The sequence below is a fragment of the Parasteatoda tepidariorum genome, chromosome 9 (assembly GCF_982258835.1).
Source record: "Parasteatoda tepidariorum strain Cologne lab strain chromosome 9, Ptep-v5.0, whole genome shotgun sequence".
NCBI classification, from domain to species: domain Eukaryota; kingdom Metazoa; phylum Arthropoda; class Arachnida; order Araneae; family Theridiidae; genus Parasteatoda; species Parasteatoda tepidariorum.
This window is the reverse complement of record NC_141763.1, coordinates 67,553,129-67,580,330: the sequence shown is the minus strand read 5'-3', so window position 1 is coordinate 67,580,330 and position 27,202 is coordinate 67,553,129. Positions and strand designations below refer to the sequence as shown.

Here is a 27,202-nt window from a genome sequence, read left to right as displayed (position 1 = left end):
ATAAAAAAAAACAAATATGTCAATCATACTATAATTGCTATTTGTTCTATATAAATTAAATTTTATTATGAAGTATTATAAGGTAATATTATATTATAAATAAAATAATGTATTATAAAATTACATGCATAATAAAATAGTGTATTGTAAGGTAACAAACATACTGTAATTGCCATTTCTTCTATATAAATTAAATTTTAATATAAAGTATTATAAGGTAATATTATATTATAAATAAAATAATGTATTATAAAATAACATAATATAAACTATTATAAATATTATATAATGTTATCATTGTATTGATTGTTTTGTAAACTATTGTTAGTGTTTTAAATAGTGAATAAAAATACTTTATAATAAATTTATTTGTTTATTTATGTGACTGCCCTATTATATTTTTTTTATGAAATCTAAAACTATTTAAATTATTTTTAAAATCATTATTTTATTCGAATATCTATTTTAATTAATTAAAATAGTTAAATATATTGTAATTAAAATTTCAAAAATCGACGATATAAAAAAATGATATTGTATAAAGTTGTATAGATTATATAGCTGTTTAAACCTAATTAGCTTATTTATTTTACCATAAATTTCAAATAATAATGATAATACATTTTTTTCTGAATATTATTTTATATTAGCTTTATTAATATTATTATTTTGAGTACAATACATTTTAGGTTTTATATACTTAGTTACAATAATTTCGGTTAAATTTCTTTTAAAAAACCTTTTGTCATAAACTTCATAAACAAACATATCTGCTAGGTATTAAATACAAATTTCAAAATAATGAGAAAAAAGGTTTTTTGTTCATAATATTCTTTTTTCAAATATATAAAAACTGTAAATTATATTTACTTTAGCATATGAGTTATTCAAAATACAATTAAGAATTTTTTTATGATACTTTTTATGAAATCAAACTTAGTTCTTCAGATTTTAGTTTATAAAAATCATATGTTGTTCAGTAATTTTAAAATATGAATGTGTTATGAAATAATGATTAAACCTGAAATAACTTTCTTTTTATTTCTAGCAATTCAATGGAATTAATTTTAAAATTTATAGAACCCTATTAATAAAAGTTTATAAATTTATCCTAACAAGGAAAATATGAGTGAGTGTCTTAAAAATCTATATATTGAAATGTATTTAAATATAATTCAGGTAATAATTGAGGGGTTGGGGTAGAGAAACGTATTTTTTTACATATTAAAATTATTATTCTGTTAATAATAATTTACAGATCATTTTGATGACATTATTTTTAAATTCTTATAAAATGTTTTAATAATTTAAATTACTAAAATTTCTTAACTATTCTTCTAACTTAAAATAACTATTTTATAATTATTCATACTCTTGTGAAATAATCGTGTGAAGTTAAAAATATAGAGAATAATAAGAATTAATGAAAAGAGAAGAAGAAAAAGCAAAAATAAATTTTTAAAAAAGTAATATATATTAAAAATTAGTAAAACAAACAATAAAAAGATATAATCTCTTCATCAATCTCTTTTTTAAAAATATTTTATTTTATTTTTTTTCTTCCTCTCTTTTCATTAATCTTTATTATTTTACATGTTTTCTCTATATATTTAACTTATTTTATGAGTTCTATATACTTGCTGCTTATGAGCAGTAAATAAAACTTATTAATTTTCTTCGTTTTTCTCTTTATTATCCTTTTTGTTTTTATTGTGTAATATATATATATATATATATATATATATATATATATATATATATATATATATATATATATATATATATATATATATATATATATATATATATATATATATATATATATATATATATATATATATATATATATATATATTAATTTTAAGAAATTTCTGTGTACCTAAAAATTTTTAACAGTCTTTTCTGAAAGTTTTAATTTTAACCAACTTTCTCAATAAGATTGATAAACGCAAATAATGTCCAATTTGAGCATTTTACGGCAGACTTTGATTAAAATTCTGAATTTAATAAACCTGCTTCAGAATTCAATATTAAAACTTATAAAAACAAACTTAAATGAACTCGGTAGGTTTGAATAAGAAAATTGTATTGAATAATCAAAAGAAAATCAAGTCGAACATATTTATGCACTTTTGATAAAAAGGATAAATAGGTAATAAAAAATATTATTAAATGTTTCTATGTAATATACCTCTCTTACTCCTATCTTTGATATTCTTACATATATTAGATTATATCATAATTTATGTAAAATCGAACTTTCCACGTTTATTGAATTTATTTTATTTTTTCTGCTCTTTATTAGGTATTTAATAGTATATGAAAGCCTTATATTACTCAGAGACTTATTTCTCGATATTAAAATTTATTTTGCACCAATGAATGGCGACATTCATATTTCAGACCTAAAGTCCCTCAGTAGAAAAGGTCATGGAAAAATCTTTAATATGCGACAACAAATCTTTTTCATTTAGAAAGGATTAAACATGGCGGACGGCGACGCCATATTTGTCTTTATAAAAAAACGAACAAAAAATAAAAATGCTCTCATTCGAACCGTTTTTCGCAGATCACGATCATTTAAAGACAAACTGCTGCAACTCCAGCGAAAAAAAAAAGCGATCGACCAAAAACTGGAGAAAGAAGGAGAGAAAAAACTCTATTTCATCAGGAGAAAATCATTAAAAATGACAATTCTTTGGCAAAAAGTAACTAGAAAAAAGGAAAAAAAATTATATATATACGATTCTGTTTTGGAGAATATCATTGTTCCAAAGAACCTCCGGGGCTATTAATGGAAACTGGCAAACAACAAAGGCTGGTGATTATTACTTAGAGAATACGTCTTGGTCCCCACATTGGAAGGCAAAAGAATTCAAATGCAACCCCCCTTCTTATTTCTTTTATTCATACTGGCTCCCATCTTAAGATTCTCCCCCCCCCCTCGTACTCGTTTTTTTCCCAAACCCTATTGTTTGCCACTAGTTATAATCACTGCCGGCCAGTTCTTATTTTTTGAGTTTTTTTAGTACTAAAGAAAGATTTTGACTTCCGAAAAAGAAAAGATGGGAAAAAGTGATTGGGAAAAAATGTATAAAAGAGATATAATAACTGAAGATGATATTGAAGCATTTCGGATGAAGATAGAAAAAGAAAGGGGGGAAAGGAGAAATCCCGGGTGGGGGGAGTTTCGTTATATCTTTATTTCACATTCCAGGAGAAAAACTCAGAAGATAAAGGATTGTCCAAATTTTGAAAGAGAAGTTGTTTGCTACAAAGATATCTTTAAATTAATCTATAATTACGCATGTGTTGTTAGACGTTAGAATTTGGTTCATTAAAACGTACTCAACATTTTCAAAGAAAGTTTTAAATTTATGGAGTATACTAATTAATGGAATATAAAGGTAGTTATTAATCAGGGACTAAACCTATGGTTTGCCATAAGTTGTAATCGTAGTTATTTTTTTAATATTTTTTAATTATCAAAGAAAGATTTTGATTCCCGGAAAAAGAAAGATGGTAAAACATGATTGGGAAAAGATATATAAAAGATATATAATAACTGACGACGAAATTGAAGCATTTCAGATGAAGATAAAAAAAAAGGAGAAGGAGGGAAAGAGAAGAGGAGGGGGGGGGAGATTCCAAGATATTTTTATTGAATAATTCGGGGGGGGGGAATTAAAGGAAATAAATGAACTGTAAAAAAAATTTTAGGAACTATTTTTTTCCAACTAGGCTTAATTTAAATTGTTCAACGATTACGTACGTTAATTTAAATAAGTCATTATAATTTAGTTCATTTATATAAAATTGGAATATTTAATTTCAATTAACCTAGTCATACTTTGCACCGTGCTAAGTTTTCCCTTGAAATTTACTAAATCTTAAAAATAATTAAGAATTCCAATTAGTGGAATATCAATAAAAGTTTATATTGGAAAAGTATAAAATTAAATTTATTAATTACATTTTGAGAAAAAAATATATGAATTTATTTTTGAAATGTATGTGAAATGTTATTAACAATTGAGAGTAACTAAAATTAAAAATTTAAATTAATATAAAATTATGCTGAATTTTAATAATATTCTTCCTCGTAAGTTCTAAAAAAAAAGAGATTCAGCTGTATAAATGAGTTATAGGAACTAAAGATGATATGAAATCATTTCTAATAAAGATAGAAAGAGAAAGAGGGGGTAGGGATAAAGAGAAAGTAAAAATAAAAAAAAAAACAAGAGGGGGAAAGTCAGTTCTATACTCGTTTGAAAGATGAACTTTTTGAGTTAGGGTAATTTTAAATTAAAACAAATTAACGTCGTGAAGAATTATTATTATAATGAAGAATTATAATAACTATAACATAATACTAATAACTATTACATAATACTAATACTAGGAATAATAATAATAAAATAAAATTTGTTATTCACTCTCAATTTGTCACCTTAATGAGGTTCATTTTGAAGAAAATAAATTAGCTCGATATATATTGCTAAAAATCCATTTGTTTTGATTTCTAATTAATAATTTATGACTACATATTTTGTAATTAGATTTTTATTACGTATTTTGAAATGCCTGAAAATATTGTGCACATTTTTCGTTTTCAAACATTATCTTTATTTAAAATAAAATATTTATATTTTAATTTTTATTCATCTTTTTTCCAAATACTGCTTCAGAAAAATATTAAGAAAAACAATTACGTTTTTCTTTTTCATTATTTCCCAAAATTGAATTTAAGCAATTGACATTTTCAATTTTTGAATGCACATTGTGAATATCATGTTTCTCATATACCTAATAACATTGGCCAAGCCTAATAATGTACCTTATTAAAACATATAGGAAATCACTTTGGTTTCTTTTTTATCACGCCTGAGAAGTTTTGAGAATGGGTGCCTATTTTTAAATGATTAAAACGTGTTAATTATCATTTTCTATCTTAGTATTTTTGAAGCTAATGAAGTTTTTTTACTTCCTTCTTATTTAATTTTTTCTTAAATCAAGTATATTACTGCTTCAGTTTCTTTGTATAATTTATTTAATATTCAGGGGTTGGACAAACTAATAAAAACACTTCGGTACTAACACATTTTATTTTGAATAAAATATTTTTTCTTTTTCTAACACCATTATTTTTTTCTAAAAAAAAAAACTTAATAAATAAATAAGCAAATTTAGATACATTTTATTTTTTCGTTATTACCTAATTTTTGAGAATCATTGTTTTGAAAAAAATAAAAAATTAAGAAGCATTGAAATTTGATCATAAGAAAACAATCAAAATTTTCAAATCATCAATACGGAAAAAGGGAAACTGAATATTATTTCGCGCATTAATTGGTGAAAAAAAATATTGTTTTTTGCCTTTTGAAAGAAAATGAATAGAATTAAATTTTAATTAAAAATAACTAAAATATATACTTGCAGAAATCTCTTAAAACTGATTGAAATATTTAATTGAAATGACATTTAATAATTTAGAATGGCGATTGACAAAAAAATAGAAAGAGAAGTTGAAAAAACAGGAAAAAGGAAGTATATGTTAGTGAAGTTGGAGGGGTATTTCATACGTTTACCAAACTGAAAAAAAAATTCAAATTATACATAAGAGATGAATACTACGTAAGAAATTGTACTGTTTTCTTAATTAATCCAATAAATCTGAATTGGACAGAAAGTTTAATATTACTTTTTCTTAAAAAATTTAATTTAATTGTTTTATTTACAGTACTGTTTTGACTGTGGGAAGCATTAATTTTTGAAATAGAACAGGAAAAAAAATAATCAAGCAATTTTGAAAAAAATATATAAATAGTTATCCTGATTTTGTTTAAGTTTCCGAATACTTGTTAGAATGCTTCCTATTGCTCTAAACACAAATTCGATTAATTTTAATTATAAATGTGGCCATGTATGTATGCAGGGCAGCAAGCTTCAATGGATATTTTTTATATAAAAAATACTGCGATAGTCAACCAAAGTACGTACCAGAGCTACAAAGTAAAAAATGACGATTCAATTGAGAAAATTAAACATACTTAAAACAAAACAATGATCTCAGCAACTCATTAATAAATTAAAAGTACTGACTTATTGATTTAAGGAACTAAAATAAAGAAAAATAAGAAACATTACGAAATTACTAATTTCGAAAAAATATATAACTAATTATCCTAATTTTTTACTCTTTCAGATGCTTATTAGAATGTTTGTATTTTTCCAAATGAAGCTTCGTTTAAGATTAGTTTCTTAATCCACGATATCGTGACAACTTACTACAACTTTAATAAAGCTTGAAATTAAGCCATGTTTCCGATAATGCTTTGTAATTTGTTTAATTTCGAACCTTATTGATGTTATTTAAACAGTTGTGTTGTTCAAAGCTCAGAAATAAACTTACAGGTCAATGTCTTATAGCAAAGCGTACCACAATCTTCAATAACATTTCGAAAGATTATCTTCATTTCTGATAATACATTAAAATAAGTGCATTCATATTTCTCTAAGATATAAATACATGCGTGCATATTATAATCTATATTTCTATGCATATTCTCTTAATGATATTTTATTGCTTTAATACTGTCTGGCAATCACGAGATTAACTCTTAGGCCGATTGCTGTTGGTGAAAATGGGATCTCATCTTATGATTGGAAGACAGTAAATTTTTATTATGTGACAGTGTGAGTACGCAATGATTATTTTAGTAAACTTTTATGAATTTTAATGCTTAATTACCAATTTAGAACAGATGTGACTATCTAGTGATTAATTTTGAAACAAATAATGTTCAGGGGTTTCAATTAAGCAAGAAGACCACTCGAATGGACCTAAGTTTGATATCTTTTTTCATGGTCTTTAGAATTTATTTACATCAATTATAATTTTTTATTTTTTTGCTTTTCTAACTTCTACTTTCTTTTTAAAAATTTGAAATTTTTTTTCAAAAAACCTTCAATTCGTTTTTTTTTTTAATATAAATCAATGCCTTCTTTCACCAAAGTTCACTTTCAAAGTTTCATCAGAGTTGCAAAAAATGGCAATTTAAGTGAGAAAATCAAATATATTTAAAATAAAACAATAATATCTACAACTCTTTATTAAATTGGGAGAAATTATCTGGAATTTGAGGATCAAAAGGAAAAAAATATACCATATGATCACAGATTTGTAAAAGTTTATGTTTTTTTCAAGGACTATTGCAGCTTCTTATTTTTAATAACTTTGTAAATAATTTTCAAACATTATGAAATGCGTTAAAATTTATAAGATTAAATTATATAACTTAAAATATAAAACCTAAAATCGAATACCAAGATACATTTTTTACTAAATATTCATTTTGAAAAATTAAATGTTGCATTCATATTTCACGCACCTTATGGCTGTAGCAAAGGGAATTTAGCGATATAAAAATATAACTCCAGTTCCTTAAATTTAATAATAAAAAAGTAATAAATGACTTTTGTACATGATTCGCGTGGAAATTTGGCCTAGAAAGAATAATTTTTTCTTATTTTTTAAAGTAAAAAAATTCTAAAATGTAAGTTTTACTTTATAAATTAAAATTCTAAGCATACATCTAAATTGACGTATAGTTTTAATAAAAATAACTTTTAGATACATCATAATATATAATGCGTTTTTAAAAATATTTGGATAAGAATGTAAAAATTATAAATTGATGTTTCTCAGATAGCTCAAAATCATTAACCATCTTCTTTTTGAAACCATTAGTATATAGCATCAGAGTATTTCACCCTTGAGGAGAATGCTGAAAAATATAAGACTTCATCAACTTCTCTTTTAATTTTTTTTTAAAAAGAAATTTTCATACGACAACATTTCAAATTTTAAAAAGCATTTTTTTCGAAGGAAAAAAAACATTTCAAATTCACAAAATGTTTTTAGTATTTCTAAAGTCTTAAAACAATCCACCGCAATTTGCATAGAACATCTTCTCTGCTGTAGAAGACATCGATTAAAAAAAAAACAAAATGTTTTTGCGCTCGTTACTGTTCCCAGGCCTCCGTCAAGGCATCAGCGAGAGCATTGATGGATAATGAAAAATTCTCATTAGGGAAAAATCGATTGTTTTTCCCTTATTATTTTCCCCCTCTTGACTCGACGCTCATTAAACTGTCAACCGTTCCCTTCTTAGAAAAGTCCTCATTAGTAGTGGGAAAAGATGAAAAATGATAAGGAAAGAAAAAAACGCAGTTTCCTTTGTTTTCCCAATAATATTCAGCCGATGAGATTATCGGAACTTTTCCGATTTATAAAATGTTCTTTTTTTTTTCCTCCTCTCTTTATCTATCACTCTTTATTTAATTTTTTTTCCTGATAATGAAAAATCTTTCTCTCCGATCGATAAGACTCTCGTTTGCAAAGGGATTAAGAATTTTTCCTAGTTTTTGAGGGCTACGAAAATGACTGTAGCTGTGGAAGCTTCAAAAGTTAATGAATAATATTCGTTCGTTTTTTGGGTACGCAAAATCTCCAATCGATTCGCCAAACATCGCCATCTTTGGCGAGGTCTTTTCAAAAGAGTGATTCTGCCCAATTACTGCTTGAAATGAGTTCTGTAATTGCAATTGAATATTTTCCTTAAGGCTTAGCGTAAATATAGTTTAGTGGCAAAGTTTTTAGTCGCTGAAGGATAAATCAGAACGACGAAACGTAAAATTACTTCCGAATGCTTTCATTCCCATGTTCTTTCGCTCTTTCCTTTCATCATTTTCAATTTAAATTGAAACCGTAAAAGGAATTCAATTTAGAATAATTTTGGAAAATGAGAAAGGAGTAAGCCCCTACTGCTTCAGAATTACATATCCATTAGAAATGTTTTAGAAATGGTGGAAAGTCTAAAAACAAATCAAAAGACGACTTCTCAAACATGGAACTTAATTTTTTTCGACTCTCGGTTTACAGTTACCATTCAATTAAGCTAATATAGTTTAAAAATGAAACTATACTGTATTTTAATAGCATATTCATTAGAAACCTAGCTCAGAAATATCGAAAACAATTACGATGTTTATGTCCAAAACTTTTTATTTATGCTCATTATTTTCGCTTTAAATTCACTTTGCTTAAAGAAAAAATAAGAGATCGCACTCTCAAAAAATACATTTTTTGCTATTTATCTTGTTTTATAAAATTGAAATTAATAATTTGCTAGATAGCGAATGTCATTTTTGAGGAGATATTACAACCACTTATTTACTTTTTGGAATTTTCTTTTATTTCGTTTCTTTTTGTTTTAATTTCAAATAGATATTTAATCTAGTTTAATTCTAGTATGCAATATATTAGTCTTTTAATTACTTCAATATCGGGCACAGTAGGATTGATTAGGTTGAGTTATTTAAATCACTTTAACTTCAAGTTAAATAAATTTCCTGTACAAACAATTAATAAATGCTAAAAAGCTTTGAGCAAAAATAAAATGAAAGGAATTATAAATGAAACGTGTTTCTTTAAATTTTTTTATTGATTAGATTTGGGCTTTTTAGACGTATTTAAAAAAAAGTGTTAAAATGCAATGAAAAATCTGGCATCTTATTCTATAGTTAAAAGTAAAAATGAAAAAAAATTGTAGTATAATAGTTTCAAAATAAACATTTATCAATAAAGTGGCAAAATAAACACAATTATGAAAAGCATTAATTTAATATAATTTCTCCCCCATAAGACTGTTGGAGTACAGCATTAAAATGTAAAAAACATTTTGTATCAATATGTTTAACAATAGGGTAGACTATTGTAACCTGGACCGCATGTACTACTGCATGTTTCAACAAATTACAGCATGTACTTTCAAATATTTGCCCCCCCTAGCGGAGAAACTCTGTCTAGAGTATTTTAGTTAGTGCTTACAGCAACAACCGATATTATCAGCTATTTTTTTCATTATTCTCATTTTAAGTTTTTTTTCGCAAGAATTTAAATGATTTCACGGGATACTTGATTTTCTTATTGCTTAGTATTTTTCTGTAAAATTCTTTATTAAAAAAATAAAACCTTATAAACAAGAAATTTAACACATTTTCAGCAGAGATATTTATCCATTTTTATAAGAACGGTATCCATAAACAAAGTTCTTACAACATACTAAAAATTTATAAATATTCCATTAAATTCAGTCAATAATTGTTTTGTATGTATATCTATTTGAATTATACAGTACTAATACAAAGATAAAAAAATATAATTAAATGTCCTATTGTGCTAATTACCAGCATAAATCATTGATTAATTGTTCTAATTAAGCACAATTAATGAATACTTGTTTTAAGATAAAAAAGTAAATAATATTTCTATTACTTAAAAAAGTTCGGGAATAATTTGAAACACTCTTAAAATAATTTATTTTTCTTTATTGGTATTAGAGAATAGTTAGGAAACAATTATATTAAGAAATTATTAATTATCTAAAATTTTTTAAATTATCTAAAAACAAGTAGGTTTTACTTTATTTAATGCATGATTTTTCTTGTGATTATATTCCTCATTTCGTAAAAAAAAAAAAAAAAAAAAGAGCCATAATTTCGTTACTGCCGGATGTCATAATAATATTATCTTGCAGTTACATGTATATATTATCAATCTTTCTCCAGAAAACGTTTATGAAAAATATTTGTACATACCTCAGTTTTTAATAAATATTTGAGAGAAAAAATATTTCTCAATTGTAAATTTATTTATTTACATAAGTTATAATATGTTATTCTGATATTTTTTCTTGCTATTTGTTTTGAAATTTTATAAAATTTTGTATTTCACGTAGGCTTTGAAGTAATATTCTTGTATTATTTTTATAAAAATATTGTAAACACTCTTTTGCGTAAAAAGTTAGAACAAAGCTTTTTGACGCATGCGCAAATAATATAGAGACAAATAAGAGCTTCTTAGAAAATATGTGTAACAGAGAACATATGATATTCTTTAAAATATATTTGTCTTAAAAGTTGCGAATAATAATAATAAAAATTTATTATTAAATCTGATGAAAAATGATTAATTATATATTTAAAGATGTAAACTTATTTTTCCTAAATATTATAACACTTAAAATCTGAAAATTTTGCAGGAAATTATTATTTGTTCCAGTGCTTCAATTTAGAAAAATATTTTTTGTTTTCAACTCGTATTGGGATATAATGTTACTACACTTTTTTATTGTCTAACTTTAATGTACTGGAATAAGCATCGACATTTTCGAGCAATTTACTTCGGAAATAATTTTAAAGTACCGTAAAAAGTTGTAAGAATTCTCAGTTCAAAAATAAAATGCTCATTTCTGTTAACTTTTTTAAATTTAGTTAATTAGTTAACATGTTGGTTAGAACATTTCAATTGAATGTATCTGTCATTAAAAAGATAAAAATTACTTTTTACCGTTGTAAATTGGAGCACGACATACAAATTGCGAAAAATCGTAAAAATTAGTTTATTATTTTTTAGTTTTTATAATTAAAAATTTAAAACATCGAAGATCAAATTCAGGAGAGACTAAATCTTAAAATTTTCTATTTATCACTGAATAATGAAGCATCTCTTACAGTAATAAGTGTTTTATTTTTAAATTTTTTTAAAACTTGATTTAATTATTTATAAAAACAAATTATAAAAGTCAAAACAAGCTTTATTGAGAATCAATACATGCTTATGAGCTATAATTAACTCAGAACAAGATATATAAAATTATAACGTAATAATTTCTGATTTTTAGTTTTGTGTTATTAGACTGAATAATAGTTACATTTAATATATATATTTATCAGGGTTCCCACGATCTGGAAAATATTTTAAAGTTGCAGGAAAAGGGAGATAAAACTAGATGTTTTAAGATAAAAATGAATATTTAATTTACAGGAAACATAGATGGGTCTAAAAAAGCAGTTCTGGAATAATTTTGTAATTAACAAATAAAAGTTAAATTTAAGCATTTTTTAGTAGTTTCGAAAAATCTTAGCTACCACTCATTTGCTTTTTTCAGGTCGTGTAAACCCTGTTAATACATAGAATGTAGTTTTTAAATATCTATTGGTTTGGATTAACATATATTCACAAAAGTGCATCGCTTTATTTACACTTCGTCTAATCTATGTGTATAATTATTTAACCAATTTTGACTACAAAAAAATTATGAGTTTTCCTTCTTTGTGGCACAAATTTCACAACGTTTATGAACATGGAAATTTAATGTACACATCTAAGAATTAAAGAAATTGAAAATCAAACATATCTTTGTTTTAGAAAAAACATCAACAATATATTATTTGCAACGAAGTTATGAAATTTTTTCTCATTATTCTAAGCAAATAAATTAATTGTAAACGCAATTTTAGGCCTAGAAAATGTTATTAAGAAGATTTTAATGAATAAAAATTTTTTATAAAGTTCGATAAAACTATTTTGTTTTATGATTACAACATTTCAAGTAAATCCAAGACACTATATTTTTAAGGATATTTTGCGATATTTTTAACATTCTTTTAATAATTATTCTCTAAAATTTAGTAAAATTAAAGCTCTTGATATGAAACTTTATCAAAACTATATTCTTAATTAATTAGGTACAGAGCCATTATTAAAAAAAAGTGAAAAATATCGTGAATTTTTCCACAAAGTTGGAGAATTTATTTAACAGTAATGTTGTAATAAGATACTTTTTTTAATATTGTTAAGAGGTTATTTTCTCTAAATTTTATTTTTTAAATATTTTTTTTCTGTAAATGAATGTTTTTGGGCATTATTAAAAATAGAAAAATATGAATATAAATAGAATGTACTGATTATATCAAACGATTGGCGCAATTTTTCAATTTTTTTGTTATACTTTAATCATTTATTTATTAAAATTACTTAGTTTTTAAAGTTTTGATAAAATCTAATGTTTTTTTTAACTGATTTTAAATTTTTTTTTATTCAAAAGTTTGATTTTCTTAGAAATTTACTATTGTTTTAGCAGTTATAAAATGTATATTTCCAAAATTATTCAAATGCATAAGTATTTCTGATGAAATTTGATTTTGATTGTAAAATAAAAGAAAAATTGAATAAATTAATAAAAAGATTTTTTTCAACTAAATAAATATAAAAAATAGAAATTTAGTGCTGAAAATTATCCTTGAAATAGTTTTTTTTTCATAGTTGGAATCTAGTTCAATCAGTTCTAGGATAATTTATCAAGACATTGTCATTTATTCAAGATATTGTCACTTATTCAAGACATTTCCATTTAAGATATTATTATTGAATACGTCATTAAGTTTATTTTTAATGACTTTAATTTTATGAAAAAATTTATTATGACGTGTTACCTCAAAAAATGTATCGATCTAAAGCAACTTATATATAATTTAAAATAAAGATAAACGTTCAGAGAAGATTATACTAGAACTAAAACATGCTAGTTATGGTCAAATTAATTATTATTTAATGTATAAACCTAGCATAATTTCTTAATGTTTTATGCCTTAATCTGTATTATAGCTGTTTCAAAAGAATTGCACAGATTATTTTAACAGAGCAAAAGATAGCATGAAAAATGTTGAAAATTAAGGAACTGTCTTTAATATTTACTCGAATTATCTACTAACATAAGAAATTTATTTAATTTAGCAACTTTTAAATCATAATACTTATTTTATGAATTTTTTTTATGAATATGTAATTAGAATAGATAAAATTATGACACATTAAAAATAATTGAATATCTCACTGAGAAAATTTATTTCAGAATGAAAACTACTTAAAACCAAGATTCTATTAAAGATTCTAAATTTTCATAGGGTAAGTAAATTCTTTGTTTTACTAATTAATTTATTTATCATTTTATTTGGTTGCAAAATAACGGATCTTTTATTTCAGTAACGTGTAATTCGCATTCCATAATTTTCTTGCATTTGTGGCATATTTAGTCCTATCAGTTTTTTATGGAAAATAAATATTTAATTCATATCTTTTTATTCCATTTCTACGTATAAAACATTTATTTAAGCTATAAGCAGTAATGAAGAGAAGATTAACAAATCCTTGTACTACTAATGTTGTTTTATTAATAATAGTATTTAAATTATTTGCGTTACACATATAAAAATGGAATTCCAATATAATCACACACATGAAAATTATTTCTTAAAGAATATAATGCGAATTAAAAAATACATTAAAAGGATAAAATCAAGTTTTTGAGAATTTTTTTTTATAATTAATAGTAACATAATAGCGTTAAAATAATAATATTAAATTTTAATTATTTGCTCTAAAGGAGGGAAAAAATACTCTTTTTTCTAAAATTGCTGTGGAGTGTAAATATTTTATACCTAGATTTAACAAGCATTCCTAATGATTAAGTAACATAGAGTAACAGGATAAAATAATAGATTAATCTAGTTCCTCAAATTAATACATGCATAGAGTAAAAAATTTGGCTAAAATTACAGTATTGTATGGTAATGACATTTCTGATAAAAAAAAACTTATAATTCTGGTTAAATAAAATTAATAAAACTTAAATAAACTGTATTTAAATCATTTATTTGGTAATTTTCCTATTCATATGGTAACGGTTTACCAGAAATTTTAGTTTTCAAAATTATATTTTCTATTTACTTCGCATTAAATGAAAATACATAACTGAAAAGTAAATTTAACCAAATAAATGGTTTTTATACTGTGCTCTAAGTTATCATGATATAATTACCAAATTGCAAATTACAGTATTCACTACTGAACTGCATGCCAATAAAGCTATATTTTATTGTTAAATTTAACAAAATCATTACCAAAGAGGAACGGAAAAAATTGTCAAGCTTTTTGGTGTTCCCAGAAACACAATAAATTTTACAATATTCTGGTAATTTAGATCATACTTTTTTTCTTAACTTTAAATAAAGAAAACAACATAATTTTTAATTTTTTGTTGTTGATTTATTTGAATTTATTTGTTATTTAAATTTATTTGAGTTGATTGAATTAAACAATATAATTCCCACGAAAATTGTATTGGGGCCTTAGAAGCATTTGACGAATAATCTTTGTGATTGAATAATACAGAATAAATGGTACTATTACTGATTCCGTGAAATTAATTCAATATTATAAAAATTTTAATTTCTCTTCATGAAAAGAATAAAATAAATTTACTATAGAATAAAATTGATAATTTATAGTTATAATGTTTCGTAACTCATTTTAATGTGTGTGAAGAAAATAATTATTACTTAAATTGTCCGTAATTCAAAAAATGCTACGAATATTAATTGAAGTTGTGAGATTATTTCATTAAAAGAATAAACAATATAAATCAAAAATATTTGTACAAAATAAAAAAAATAAAAAATTTCTTAATTATAAATAATTTATAATTCATAGAAATATTAATCTGATTCAAGAAAGTAAATGCCTGTGAAAAAAAAAAGTCCACTTACGTTAAATTAATGAAGAAAGTGTCTTAAGAATAAAAAAATAAAACGTTAATAGCAATAATAAACACGTGAAATATTAAATAACAATATTAATATCAATAATAAACACGTGAAATATTAAATAACAGTACTAATATCAATAATAAACAAATAATATTACTGAATTCTTGAAGATTATTGAATTATGTAAGAATATGAATTACTCTTCATTAAATGAATAAAATAATTTTCCTAATGAAAAAGTAAACTTTTGAAATTATTTTCAGTAAACAATAAATAACATAAAATTAAAAATATTTGGATAAGACGAAAAAAAAAACATCTTTTTATTAAAAAATAATAGAAAATTTATAATAACATTAATCTAATTAAAAAAATCAATGCCTGTGGAGAAAAAGTGAAAATTTTAAATCGTTTACGTTAAGTTTATGAAAAAAATTTCTAAAAATTAAAATAAAATATTAATAGCATTTTTAACTACACTTACGAGATCTAAAGTTTGAAAAAGAGAAAGCAATGAAGTATTTAGATTGTTATGCGAATAGAGAAAATGTTTTCTCACATTTGAATACCATATGATTAGCACCTTTAATTAATAAATTTGCGAAAATAATTGTGTAAATCAAATAATTGTTTCAAAAATTTATAGGTTTATTTTGCTTAAAAAAGTCTTTATTGAAATATTCTATTTAGCTTTCTTAAAATGCATTTTAAAACTATTTCTCACACATAAAAAAATTGAATGGAATATAATTTAGAACAAATTATATGATCTATTAATTTTATTATTATTTAATTTAAGTAATCCATTCAAATTACATTATCCAATCCATTTTAAAAGTAGTATTCTGTATAATTTCAAAACTGGATATTTTAAAAATCAACTTCTCTTTTTAATTTCTTTCTTATTAATTTGTTTCACAAATACGTATAACTTCTACTTACAATAATTGAAAATATATAATATACACATTTATTTCAAGCAGTTAAATTTTTAACTTGTAACAAATTATGAAAAAAATTGACACTTTTTTCAATAAACTTTTTTTCAAATTCCCGAGTTTTTGGTAAAAAATTTAAGTATTTAGGCATAATCTATACATAAATGAATGCTTAACAATGCTGATGTTTAATGTATTTTTTTCATCAAGTATTTATTTATGAAACGAAAACCAACAAAATCTAGCCTCTTCTCTTTCAGCTTAAGCATTTGATCCATGAGAATATTTTTTTTAAAAAAAACATACGCATTAAGTTAAATTATACAATACTTTCTCATGTTTCAATTTCATTTTAAGGTGTTAAAGTGAACAAAATTTGAATATGTGTTAATATAGTCTGTTGACATTGAAAAAAAAAGTGAAACTTTTTTTATAAATTCATTGTTTCTATTTAAAAAAAGTAATATTTAGAAAAAGTAATATTAGTTAGAGAACAAAATACAACTTTTAAAATAAAAATGGCTAATTAATTAAGCTGATTCAGTTCAACAAAGTGTAACTAATTTATTAAAACAAAATTATTTGCATTCGTGATTTCAAGAAGTCCTAATTTATAATTACAATTATAACTTTGTTTACAAATCAGTATACCATATTATTACAATTGTGCATTGAGAAACTATCAGAATATGGTAAAATTTACCGAGTTCTCTTGCTGTATGGGAACACATGAAAGCTCAATAATTTTTACTGAAATACTTTGGCAATGAGTTTGGTAAAATTAATGATAAAATATAATTTTATAATATCTGATAAAATTTGGTAACTGTGGTAAAATTTGGCGAATAGGGGGGATTCGGTAGTTTTAAAATTTCTTAGAGTATGGAATAAAAACCATTTATTTGGTTAAATTTATATTTCATTTTAGTATTTTTTACTAAATATGTGGTGATAATTTTTAAAACCAGGATTTCCGGTAAACCGTTACCATATGAACTGTAAAATTACCAAATGAATGATTTTAAATACCCTATATTTTGATTTTATTAATCGGAATGATTTTATTGAAATAATTTCTCTAACAGAAAAGTCCTTACCGTACAGTACGGTAATTTTACTGGAATTTTTTCTCCATCTTGTCAAAATTATAATCAACCATGATTGAATAAATTCAATTTATAATGCATTACGACAATGATTTGAATTGGCCACGTTTACATGAAATAATTATATTCTATATGTAATTATGCCTTATTAATTCTCGTATAAAATATGTAAGATATAAATTAAAAATAAAAAGTATATATCTTAATAAAATTCAATTTTATTGCTATTTGTACGAAAACATAAATTATGTCCCTACATATCTAAAGAACAGAAAATTTAAGGATTTAAAAGAAATATAATGAAAATAATGAATAAAATTATAAGCTGCATTAAAGTTGAAATTAAAAAAAATATTTATTTTCTAATCGTTACACGAACATTTACGTAGGAAAAATGCTGAAATTTTTTCATTAGACATTTTTTATTTCGATTTATGTGTATATTATACACTAAATCAAAAAATACATGAAAAAAAAGATTGAAAATAGACATTAAGAAAGCAGTTGGGTACCAATAACCATTTCTTTTTTTTTATCTTTATTTTTTTTTCTTGGTTTATATTCTTCCAATTCAGAATTTAGTCAAAATCAATAAACTTTAACTTGTCATGACCTAATTTTTTGAAATCATATTAAAATTATTTTTGTTTTAACTGTTTTTATGTGAGTGAAATAGTTTTTTTTTAAATAAAAAATAGAAAGAAGTTAAAAAAAGTAAGTAAATAAACAAAAAGTATAAAAAAATGGTGGGAATAATAGGAATAAGTTATTTATTGTTTAGGTGATTACTTTGTATGAGTTTATTTGTGTACAGATTAATAATAGCATTACAGTATGATATGTACATTACAAAATAAAATGTCGGTCTGTTAAAAGTCGTTAAACAAGAACTATTATTTTCAAGTTGAATTATAATTCTTAGCATGTTGTTTTAAATTTATTTAAATCAACTAACATTTCATAAGGAAATAGAAAATTTTTCCAACGTTTGCTTTTGAAAGTGCAATTCGCAGATAATTCGAATGCAATTTCTTAAATTATTCTTTTTATATAAGGTGTGTGCTTTTGCTATAAACATAATTCTGATGAAGTGAATGTTTTATTAGTAAATCAAACAGCTTTTTCTAACAGTGTTGAGTGCAGCAGCCTTTTAGAGTTGCATTTTAGCTTTAGCTTTTGCGTTATGTTAAAAAATATGTTTACTAATTAAGGAGATCAAGATTTGCTAACTAATAAAACAACTACCGTTTTGTCAGTTAGTTTAATTTGAATTACAGTATTAGTTGAGAGAAAAAACATTTTAGTGAGTCAACCTCTAAAATTTTCGGATGAAATTCCGGTAAAAAGTACTGGTACTTTTACCGTGACATCAGTTTTGTTACTGAATAAAAAATCTGATGTACCATGTTTTTCACAGTATTACAGTAAATGGAATTTACAGAATAGTTGATAAATTTCTCAGTAAAATGGAATTTATACGGATGACACATCTAAAAGTGCCTGTACATTTTACCGGAAATTTTTTACAGTGCACTTGAACGCTTACTTTTTGGTTAGGTTGAAAAATAAGCTTTAGTTATGGAGGCAATTAAGATTTATTCACTAATGACATTAAGATTTATTATTAATAAAATAGCTAACGGTTTATTAAATATTAAATTTAATTTCACTAAAAATACTGAGAGACAGGTTTTTCAGTGTTTAATTTGAGCTTTTAATACTTTGGTCAGGTTCAAAAAAATTTTTACGAATGGAATGGAATTCAGATAGGGAAATTAATGAAACAATCAATCATTTTATTAATTAGTAAAACTGAATTCCTACAACAGAATTGAGACTTTCATTGTGTCAATTTAGCCTTTACTTTTCATATAGGTTCAAAAATATGTTGTAAGTTGCACTTTTGGATTCCTTCGGAATTCATTTTGTTTATTTCAGTTACTTTGCCTCTATTTCATGCTTGTTTTTCATTTTGCTTATTTCAAAAACAATGATCAATATCCTAATTTATAAACTTTTAACTATTCTTCTGCTCTTCTCATTTTCTTTCATGGTTGTTATCAAAGATGATATAGATAATACTGATGATATATATTTGGGACTTTTACCTTCAAATGTTTTTTTTTCTGCAAAAACTTACTAACTTCTAGATTTCAACTACTATATAATTAATTTTTATTTGCTTCGATTATATCTAGCATTTTTTACAGCAACCCATACCGTCTCTTACAGTTTTAAATATTTCGGTTTTTTTAAACATAGAAATAGGTTGTCTTGCTGATTTTTAATGACTATCTTACTTAAGTAATTAAAATATTATATTTTAGTGCTTTTTTGTTTAATTTTAACCAAGTTATCGCTGAGGAAGTTAAAAGAAGTAATTCTTTTAATGTGCTTATATTTATTGCAATTCGAACCGTTAAAATTGGATGTTTAATATCATGAGTGTAATTTATGAAAACTATTATAAAAGATTCGTTAAACAGTGGAAAACCTAGAGGGAGGAAAGTGATAAGCCACATTTTTGTTGTTTAGAGATAAACAGATGCACATTTTTATAAAATATATCAACCATAATGAAAATATAATATATTTAAGACATATTGCAAAACATTTGTCATTTAGGAAGTGTTAAACACTGCTTGAGAAAAATGAAAGCTTTTATAATATGTAATTGTTTACTTTTCGATAAGAGAGTGTAAGGGAGTGAAATTGTGGATTATCACTTTTTACCGTTATGCATCCCTTTTATTTACTGTTAAGCTTTCAACTTCTCTCATATTTTTATATTTAAGACAACATTTCTTCATTTTGCTTAAATAATTGTTTTTTTTCTTCTTTTTTTAGCTTTTCTGAATGATTTCTTATTCATTTCCGAAACATAAAAAAAAATCTGCTTTTACCCTTTCAAGATAAATTTTTTCTTTTCCAATAAAAAAAATTACGGCTTAAATAGTTCAAATAAGGTAAAAACAACAATATTCTGCCAAAATTAAAATAAAAAATTAACTATCTGGATAATTTAAAGGAGCTGGGACCGACGTGTTCCATCTGGTGTTTTAGAAGGGACATAAATAACCCAGTAGTGTTTTTGTCTGTGGGGCATGTATGCCCCGGTGGTGCCGAAAGGGTTAAAAAAATCTAATTTTGTGCTACTTAAAAAGATAAAGCATACTGGCCCAATTTAGCATAATCATCATTTTTATAAAAGTATTGAAAAATTTTTTTTTTAAAGGCAATACAGCTAGTTTAGTGTAACGTAAATATTCTTAGTTGAACAGTCACCGTTAAAAAAAACTTTTTTTTTGCTGAAATATTAAATTAAAATTATTAAAGAAATAAACAAATAATTTTTACAAATATTGTAATGTAAGCATTTTTAAATTAAAATTGTATACGCAAGCAAATGTCAATTTTCATAGCGTCTTTCTTATCAACGATCCGATTTTCTTAAGATTTTATTTGACTTGAGATATATTATATCGCTTTTAATGTGATTGAAAACACCACTGCTATGTTCGTAAATAAAAATCAAATCATTTTAACAAGTGCTTGTGACTATAATGTCATAACACAAAAAGAAATTATCCCCCCTGTCTCTTGTCTTCTTGACAAACTCACCATAGGAACTCACCTATAAATCAACATTTTGGTCAAAAAATAATTTTTCTCTCATATATTTCCCATACGTCCCTCAAAAAATCCGATATCTGATTAGGTTCGACTTGCTTTTCCTACTCTCTGCGATGTCGTATTTTTTTTAACAAGAAGTTTGATCTACGATCATCTCCTAAACTGGGCGATTAGCAGTTTTGGGGGGCGGGATTTTTGAAGCTTTGATGGACTTCGTCAATCAAATGAGAAATGAGGGAATTCTCCCACCCAATGAGGGACACATTTTTTTCAACTCACTTCACTTCATCCTACATCCTAGCTTCATTTCATTAATTTTTAGGCACTGCCATCTTGCGACAAATTGATGAATTGATCCAATTTCTCGTGACTTGCGTGTCTGTATATCTAGTTATCTGTCTTTTTTAATGATTCCATAAAGAAGTAGTACCATTAAAATAGATCGGGTGATTACAGATAAGAAAGATAAAAAAAAATAGCCAGGAAGGTCCAAAAAATGTAATTGGTTCTCTCTGTTTTGGGTGGTGTAAGAAAAATGGTTTAATAATAGATGAATCTGGAAGAGAATTAAATCCATAATGTCACATTAACAAAGTTAAATCTAATAAGTTTTTCTTTCTAAAATATAAGATTATTTAAGTTTGTTGAGTGGGCTTCTATATTATAAGTTATAAGATTACAACAAATGGCTCATCAACTCTTTATTTACAAGTAACAGACTTCAAAAGATAGGTGATGCATTGAAGGATTGGTCTCATTAATAATGAAATGCATCAGAGTATGTTTTAGACTCTGTCAGGTACACTTAAAATATGAATTATAAACCACACCAAATGTCTGGTACCTACTACAAATGGACAATTTTGGTTACCCGGGACCTATCTCTACTGGTAATTTTGTTCTATTCACGCTTTTCAATAGCATATTTCTTTCACTGTCCTTCACAGCAGCGGTGATGGTTTTTACAGTATTATAGTGATTAGGGAAATACAAACATGTTTAGGTTAAGTTGTAATTTGCAAACTTGGGAGTGAGATCCATCATCTTTGTCTTGATTAGGCGTTTGGCACTGGTGAGAGGGACAGCTTTCTTTGAGGTCTGTAGGATAGAAGGTCCCTGCTTAGCAAGATGGTCTGCTAACTCTTTACCAGCTACACCACAGTGTCCCGGGATCCACTGCGAAACAATTTCCTTAGAAAGCCCGAACAGACCCTGTAGGAGCTTTTTACACTCAAGGATGTTAAAGGAGGAAGGAGAAGTGTTTGAATTCACAGCAAAAATTACCGCTTTTGAGTCATAAAAGATAACAGCCTTAACAATACTGTTCAGATGACAGTGCAGCTGTGACCGAGCTACACGAATAGCAGCAACCTCACCATCAAAGGCAGTTGTGCGATTTCCAGTTGAAAAATAAAAGGAGAAGAGATGGCTATAAACCTCTCCTCCTGCTTTATCAGTGTCCTTCAAAAGGCTATCATCGGTGAAGATATGTACCCATTCGGGTTCAGGATATAAGGTGCTTATTGTTTCCTGAGCAAGCATTCCTAAAATCGAGGTGTCTTGCTCTATTTTGGAAACCACTTGGGTGAGATCAGTGCGAATCTGGAAGCCTTTATCAATAGTTAGATCCAAAGGGCTCGGGATCGAAGTTAATATCAGGCAGTGCCTTTAGTTCCAGAACACTCTGCGCAAAACCACGTTGGGTTTTCAAACACCTTCTTGTGTCCAAGGAGAGTTCACTTTAAAGAGAGAGACAACCAGGTAATCGTGTTAATTTTTCCCATAGTAGCAGGGCATTCTCTTTAAAAATATTCTTTAATGGCTTGTTTTCTGTTATCACGAGCATTGCGTCAATCGGCGTTGTTTTTACGGCCCCTGTAATGATCCGCAGTGCCTGATTTTGGGTCTTATCAAGTATATCAGTAACAGAGTTAGATGCTGTAATCAGAGTCTCACAGCAGTAGGTCATGACAGGCAAAATAAAAAGTTTATAAGTTAAATTTAAGGTATGGTTTGAACAGCCCAACTAGAACCGGCCAGCCGTTTCAAGAGTGTCATTCTATTTGAGACACGATTCACAATGTTTTCAGTATGGGCTCGCCAGCAAAAAAATTAGCAAATAGGAAAACTTATTATTTTGTCTACTATAAACTTGTATGTCCAAATTGTTATTTTGTATGAAACAGCTGTGAGCAATCAAATAAACAAATTAAATTAACTATTCATTCAATACACCACAATCGAGTAATTTTTTTTTACATAACTTGCATCCTGATTGTTTAAATCCACTCTCGACAAAATGTTTCATTCCATCGAAGATCGCATATTATTTGATTTTAGCGTAATTATATCATGGCTGGTCATATTTTACGAATAAAGAAAAGCGGTCAAAACTTAGATTTTTAAGTAGACTATATACACCACATATGTAAAAAAGTCACCCACCTTGCTTCCCAGACAAAATGTCCGTTTAATCCTATTACAATCTCACTCAATGTCATGGTCTTAAGAGTGGGAGAAAGTTAAAAAATAATACGACTATACTTCCCGCCAAAGCTCCCATACGGGGACCAACAAGGAGAGAGGTCGTTATCAACTATTTATTATAAATTTTTTGAATCAGCTTTCAACAGATTCTGAAGAAGACTTACGTCTAAAGATTTTCAACAATTGCAGCAAATATTATTTTTAAGGATTTTATTCCATGTAGAAAATAGAAAAAAAGTCACAAGTTTTTCTAATTTTACCTATTTCATTAAATTTGAATACTTTATAAATATTTGTTCTCATGAAAATTAATATAAGATAATCACAGTTTATATTTACAGAAAAAAATTTAAATTAATCGATGAAGGGGAAGCAGGAAAAAATGAAAAGCACTCTGTGTATAATTCCTGTTCAAATTATGAACTAAAGTACCGGCATTTTGGGTGTATCAACCGCAAAATCCCTTTAACCCCAAAATCCATTTTATCGTGAAATATTATCACCTTAATTTTTGCGATAATATTTATTTAATTAGAATTAATAAGTGATTTTACGATACTTATTTTCGCAATAATTGCGGTAACATGTAACATGCGGTTTTTGCGGTAACATGTAACATGCGGTTTTTGCGGTAACATGTTGCATCCTGAGTGCCAGTACTTTTAATCGTACTCTGATCCGGAATTTTTTACAGTGAGGTTGTTCCCATAGCGGGATCTTTACACCTATTTTTAAATACTGATTTACACTCTGCACAGTGACAACAGTCTTGACGTTAAATATTCTCAGTATTAATTTAAGTCCCATGATGTTGAGCTAACCGTCAGAGGTTTCATTGCTTATTTTCCCTTATCCTCCACGGAATTCGTCCCGTGGCAAATCCTCCACGGAAACGAGGTGTCACCATACTTGATCTAGGAGTTCCCTTGTCTTCCGAGATAGGATCAAAAATACTAGGCTAAGAAGTTTATATTGGTATCTATAAATCCAAACTTTTCCTGTTAAATAATAAAAGCATTTGCTTAACATCTTTTTTTCAAATAAATAAAAGATTGAAAACAAAAAAGCTATATTAAGGTATACATTTTAATATTCTAACTCAATGGACTTTACTTTTTCGTTGACTTTAATTAAGTTTGGAACAAATTTTGAAACTTCCGAACGTCTTCAGCTACGACTGCAAAAATGGTTTCACGTATAGTAAAAAGACTATGGGCAACTAATTAGACTCCATACAGCGCCCCCTGATAGAAAACTGAGGAGTTACCGTTCTTTACGCAAAACGATGCTAGAAGATTAAAATATATATATAATTTCAAAGCTTGAATGAAAGCAAAATTCCAAAGCTTGAAATGATATATAAAATTAAAAACACTTATACAATAAAGAACAAAAGACAAAATAGTGATTTATTATTTATTTCAGATTTAAAATGATGATAACAATGATTTGTTTTAACTTTTAAAATGATAACATAGAAATTTTATATACTTGTAACAAAAATTGAAGCATTTTAGGAAAAAAAAATATTATTTTTTTTAATAAAAAATGAAGAAGACCTACATTAATTAAGTTACAAAACTTGATCAAATAAAATTTCATTCAACATTGATTCTTCTTACAGTTAGCAATTTATTTGAAAGAATGCTAATATTGGTTGGTTTCAATTATTTAAAAAAATATAAACTGGAAATCTTAATCTGTAAAACAAAATTTTACACATTTTAGTAAAAAAAAGTTTCTAATAAAAAGCTAAAATATCTTTTTTTAGTCTCGTTATAAGAATTGAGCAAATTAAATTAAATTCCACATGGCCTATCTCTTGAAATCTGGCTGTTTCTTTAAAATAATGCCTTAATTTTTCAAAAAAAGCGTAAAAAAATTATATTAATCTCGAGGAAAAAGTTGAAGAAATTAAATTTAATTTAACATGTTCTCAATCATCTTAAAGTTAAAATAAAGATTATACCCTTTCTTTCACTTTAAATGGATCATATTTTTAGAGATGAAACAGATTATGCTGACGATAAAATAACTTGATTGATAAGTCAAAAAAAGACGTTCCTTAAAATTATTAAATTAGTGACTTGAAAGTGAGACAGCGAACTAAAATTAAATCTAAAATGTGACAAAAATTTTGACAGAACTGTTCATTTTCTTCACTTTTGGGAATATGAGAAGCTTCTAAAACGATAAAATTTCGAACACGAAAATTATACTTTAAATTATCGTTTGACATGAAGAAGAATCTGGAACGAACTTGCATTTATAATTTTGAATGAGTAGATTGTCTTTCACTTTTCATAATTCTGTCTGAAGCTTTTCGTAATAAGAATCCACTTTTTTTTCAACAATTTTTCATCATTTACGTGTCAAATAGTTTAGTAAGTAACCATATTACTAGTTTACAGAATGAGATTTAAACAAGTAAAAGTTTTGACAGAACTGCTTTGTACGTTCTTTTTCTTTTTAAAAGAATTAAACTTAGAATTAGTTTCCCTTATGCAGTTAAAATTTAAATATTTTTTATTTAATTTAATACAACATCGAAGATTTTATAAGTAAAAACGTAACCCACTTCCGCGAGATAAACTAATAAGGTTATTACATCCCTCTGTGCTATTTTATTAATTAATTAATTTATTTTGTAAAAGTTCATAGCACCGCACTATATATATATATATATATATATATATATATACGTAGGTACGTAAGTATGCCGACCAGCCTGTGTAGGGGAAGGGAACTGTCCTTGCATCAGAAAGGTTCTGGGTTCGAATCCCAGGCAAGGATGTTCTTTCCTTCTCTGTACTATCTGTCCTCACTGTGGGAGCGACGTTGGCCCACCTAATATGGTGCTCCCGAAAGAGAGGCCAACAAAATCGCCCTGTTTCTGTCTGAATTGACGGATGTTAACACAGGTGGGCATTATAAAAGAAAAGAATTTATATATATATATATATATATATATATATATATATATATATATATATATATATATATATATATATATATATATATATATATATATATATATATATATATATATATATATATATATATATATATATATATATATAAAATATCCGAGTGGAAAGAACTTGGTTTTACTGAACGGCTCTGGATAGGGTTATACGTTATAAAATCAGTTAATACAGTTCTCAGAGGTTTAAGAGATAAAATGCAATTATTCTTATTACATAATTAAAAATATGCATATTTTTGTTTCTGTTGATGGAAATCAGCTCTTAAAATGACAAGTAACTATTGCCAGCTCATTCTAGATTGTAAAAAAAAAAAAAAACAAGTTGTGATATTCTGTTTGGCATTTTTTGAAATTCAAAGCATGCTAACATTGGTGTTTTTGCAAGGGAGAATAATTCTTGGATTGTGTAAAAGCTTGAGAGTTTGGTGTACAATCATTCTATTTTGGATGTTCAGATTTAAATTACGGTAAATTGAGTCATATATAAACTCCAGATTTGGTGTTAACCCAGAATAAGGTGTTAAAATAATTTTTTGGGTTGTTTAACATATTATTGGGACAGATTTTACACCCCAGTTTCTACAGAGGATTATTTTTAT

At 25.5% G+C, this 27,202-nt stretch overlaps 1 long non-coding RNA gene across 2 annotated transcripts in view; it reads left to right on the top strand.

The window, feature by feature from the left end:
• The window catches only part of LOC107437847 (uncharacterized), a 339,730-nt gene that overhangs the window by 106,957 nt on the left and 205,571 nt on the right, over positions 1–27,202 (top strand). For both annotated transcript variants that reach the window (XR_015429297.1, XR_015429298.1), the window contains one exon: positions 13,761–13,813. This is a non-coding gene — a long non-coding RNA (uncharacterized LOC107437847). The remainder of the gene's footprint in view (positions 1–13,760; positions 13,814–27,202) is intronic.